Below are 4,280 nucleotides of genomic sequence, written 5' to 3'. Positions count from 1 at the left end.
CTAGATCATCTTTGGACGTCTAGTTCTTAGATCACTGGGAGGCTGGCCTCACGGCCATGCCTAGACCTTGTTCTTATGTATTTTCAACGGTGGAGCTTCTACACACCATAGATTAAGGTGTGGAGCTCTGCTGTACCTCGAGTATTAATGCAATTACTATTGTTCTTCCATTCAATTCTGCTTGTTCTTGTTCTAAGATATCACTTGTTCTTCAACTTGATGAATGTGATGATCCGTGACACTCATCATCATTCTCACCTATGAACGTGTGACTGACAACCACCTCCGTTCTACCTTCGATTGGGTGAATATCTCTTGGATTCCTGATTGCACGATGCATGGTTGATCGCCTGACAACCGAGTGCTCATCTGACAAACGAGCCAACCATTCCGTGAGATCAGAGTCTTCGTGGTATAGGCTAGAACTGATGGCGGCATTCAAGAGAATCTGGAAGGTCTAACCTTGTCTGTGGTATTCTGAGTAGGATTCAATGATTGAATGACTGTGACGTGCTTCAAACTCCTAGCAGGCGGGGCGTTAGTGACAGACGCAAAAGAATCGATGGATTCTATTCCGGCCTGACCGAGAACCGACAGATGATTATCCATGCTGTGACAGAGCATAGGCAACGTAATCACTGAGAGGATGGGAGGTAGCCATTGACAACGGTGAAACCCTACATAAGCTTGCCATGGAAAGGAGTAAGAAGGATTGGATGAAGACAGTAGGAAAGTAGAGAGACGGAAGGGAAGGCATCTTCATGCGCTTATCTGAAGTTCCTACCAATGAATTACATAAGTACCTCTATCTTGATCTTATTGTTTATTTTCGTTCATCATCATATCATTTGAGTTTGCCTGACTAAGATTTACAAGATGACCATAGCTTGCTTCATACTAACAATCTCCGTGGGATCGACCCTTACTCGCGTAAGGTTTATTACTTGGACGACCCAGTGCACTTGCTGGTTAGTTGTGCGAAGTTGTGCAATGCCATGGTATTGAACACCAAGTTCTTGGGGTTCATGACCGGGGATTATGAGAGTTGTGAAAAGTATTGTTCACAATTTCGCGCACCAAGTTTTTGGCGCCGTTGCCGGGGATTGTTCAAGTTTTGAGCAAGCTTTTTGTCCGGTAACATCAGTGCCAAGATCCGGCAACAGCACCAAGTTTTTGGCGCCGTTGCCGGGGATTGTTCAGTTTGGACAACTGACGGTTCATCTTGTTGCTTAGATTAGGTATTTTTTTTTTCAGAGTTCTTAAGAATGAATTCTAGTGTTTCAAGGTGGTGTTCTTATCATCACCAAAGCTGATTGATCTTCATCAATTTAGCTCTTGAATGCAATGTTCTGCTGAAGCTTGGCTGACCATGTCTAATTCCTTTAGACTGAAGTTTTAGACTAACATTGCATGATTCCTGGAATTCTCATTAAGAACTTTGATACCTTTTTCCACTTAATTTTCGAAAAACACAAAAAAAAATCAAAAAATCATAAAATCCAAAAATTTCTTGTTTGAGTCTAGTGTCTCATCTTAAGTTTGGTGTCAATTGCATGCATTCATTCATGTGTCTTAAGGATTTTCAAGTAGTTCTTGATGATTTCTTACTCTAATCTTTGAATTCTCTTGACTTGAGTATTTGTGTGTCTCATATGCATTCTCATTAGTGTCAGTAGTATACAAACTGCTAAGTTTGGTGTCTTGCATGCATTGTTATTTGATTCTTGTTGCATTTTGACTTTTCCTTATTATTAAAAATCCAAAAAATATTTTAATTTGTGTCTTCTCAAGTCAATTATACAGAGAATTGAAGATTCAGAACATACAGCAGAGGAATTATACAAAAAAAGCTGGGCGTTCAAAACGCCCAGTGAAGAAGGACAGACTGGCGTTTAAACGCCAGCCAGGGTACCTGGTTGGGCGTTTAACGCCCAAAAAGGTATAGTTTTGGGCGTTAAACGCCAGAATGTGCACCATTCTGGGCGTTTAACGCCAGGATGGCACAAGGGGGAAGATTCTGTTTTTCAATGCAATTTTTTTTTCAGTTTTCAAAGTTTTTCAAAATCAAATCTTTTTCAAATCATATCTTTTCAATCAAATCTCTTTCAAATTTAATTTCTTTCTTTTTTCAAAGATACCTGCTACCAATTAATGATTTGATTCAACATTTCAAGTATGTTTCCTTTTCTGTTGAGAAAGGTTTAATGTTTGAATCATATCTTTTCTTGTTAGCCAAGTTTTTAATTTTCAAAATCAAATATTTTTAAAATGTTTTTCAAATCATATCTTCTCAATCACATCTTTTTAAAAACTAATCAAATCTTCTTAACCACATCTTTTTCAAAATGGTTTTCAATCAAATCTTTTTGATTTCTAATTTCCAAATCTTTTTCAAAAAAACACTTCACTTCTTTCCCACTTTCATTTTCGAAAATTAAGTGATGTTTTTCAAAAATGTTTTCAAAATTTTCACTTAATTTTCGAAAATCACTTCCCTTCTTCTCACATCCTTCTATTTATGAACTAACATTATTCCTTAATGCAAAATCCGAACTCCATCTCCTGTGATAAGTTCGAATTTTCTACTTCTGTCTTCTACTCTTTTTTTCCTCTGACACTTCAAGGAATCTCTATACTGTGACATAGAGGATTCCACATTTTCTTGTTCTCTTCTCTTTCTTATGAGCAGGAGCAAAGACAAGGGCATTCTTGTTGAGGCTGATCCTGAACCTGAAAGGACCTTGAAGAGAAAGCTAAGAGAAGCCAAAGTACAACTCTCTTTAGAGGACCTGACCGAATTCTTCAAAGGAGAAGAACACATGGCAGCCGAAAACAACAATGCCAACAATGCAAGGAAGGTGCTGGGTGACTTTACTGCACCTACTCCCGATTTCTATGGGAGACGCATCTCTATCCCTGCCATTGGAGCAAACAACTTTGAGCTTAAGCCTCAATTAGTTTCTCTAATGCAACAGAATTGCAAGTTCCATGGACTTCCACTGGAAGATCCTCATCAGTGTTTGGCTGAGTTCTTGCAAATCTGTGACACTGTCAAGACTAATGGGGTTGACCCTGAGGTCTACAGACTTATGCTATTCCCTTTTGCTGTAAGAGACAGAGCCAGGACATGGTTGGACTCTCAACCTAAAGAAAGCCTAGACTCTTGGGAAAAGCTAGTCGATGCCTTCTTGGCAAAGTTCTTTCCACCTCAAAAATTGAGTAAGCTTAGAGTGGAAGTCCAAACCTTCAGACAGAAGGAAGGAGAATCCCTCTATGAAGCTTGGGAAAGATACAAACAATTAATCAGAAAATGTCCCTCTGACATGCTTTCTGAATGGAGCATCATAGGAATTTTCTATGATGGTCTCTCTGAACTGTCCAAGATGTCCTTGGATAGCTCTGCTGGAGGCTCTCTTCATTTGAAGAAGACGCCTACAGAAGCTCAAGAGCTTATTGAAATGGTTGCAAATAACCAATTCATGTACACTTCTGAAAGAAATCCTGTGAACAATGGGACTAGTCAGAAGAAAGGAGTTCTTGAGATTGACACTCTGAATGCCATATTGGCTCAGAACAAAATATTGACTCAACAAGTCAATATGATTTCTCAAAGTCTGTCTGGAATGCAAAATGCACCAAGCAGTACTAAGGAGGCTTCATCTGAGGAAGAAGCTTATGATCCTGAGAACCCTTCAATAGAAGAGGTGAATTACATGGGAGAACCCTATGGAAACACCTACAATCCTTCATGGAGGAATCATCCAAATCTTTCATGGAAGGATCAACAGAGACCTCAACAAGGTTTCAATAACAATAATGGTGGAAGAAACAGGTTTAGCAATAGCAAACCTTTTCCATCATCTTCTCAGCAACAGACAGAGAGTTCTAAGCAGAATACCTCTGACTTAGCAACCATGGTCTCTGATCTGATCAAAACCACTCAAAGTTTCATGACTGAAACAAGGTCCTATTGGAAGGACAAGTGGGTCAGCTGAGCAAGAAAATTACTGAGCTCCCTCCTAGTACTCTTCCAAGCAATACAGAAGAAAATCCAAAAGGAGAGTGCAAGGTCATCAACATGGCCGAATTTTGGGAGGAAGAAGAGGCAGTGAACGCCACTGAGGAAGGCCTCACTGGGCGTCCACTGGCCTCCAATGAGTTCCCTAATGAGGAACCATGGGAATCTGAGGCTCAAACTGAGACCATAGAGATTCCATTGGACTTACTTCTGCCATTCATGAGCTCTGATGAGTATTCTTCCTCTGAAGAGGATGAGTATG

At 39.8% G+C, this 4,280-nt stretch overlaps 1 non-coding gene across 1 annotated transcript; it reads right to left on the bottom strand.

Moving 5' to 3' along the window:
- Nucleotides 1–3,221: 3,221 nt before the first annotated feature.
- On the bottom strand, nucleotides 3,222–3,329 carry LOC112718867 (small nucleolar RNA R71). The gene has a single exon (XR_003161194.1). It is a non-coding gene; the product is annotated as a small nucleolar RNA R71 (small nucleolar RNA).
- Nucleotides 3,330–4,280: the final 951 nt, after the last annotated feature.

This window comes from Arachis hypogaea, chromosome 10, assembly GCF_003086295.3.
Source record: "Arachis hypogaea cultivar Tifrunner chromosome 10, arahy.Tifrunner.gnm2.J5K5, whole genome shotgun sequence".
Taxonomy (NCBI): Eukaryota; Viridiplantae; Streptophyta; class Magnoliopsida; order Fabales; family Fabaceae; genus Arachis; species Arachis hypogaea.
The sequence above is the reverse complement of the archived record's forward strand: the minus strand, read 5'-3'. Positions and strand labels throughout refer to the sequence as shown.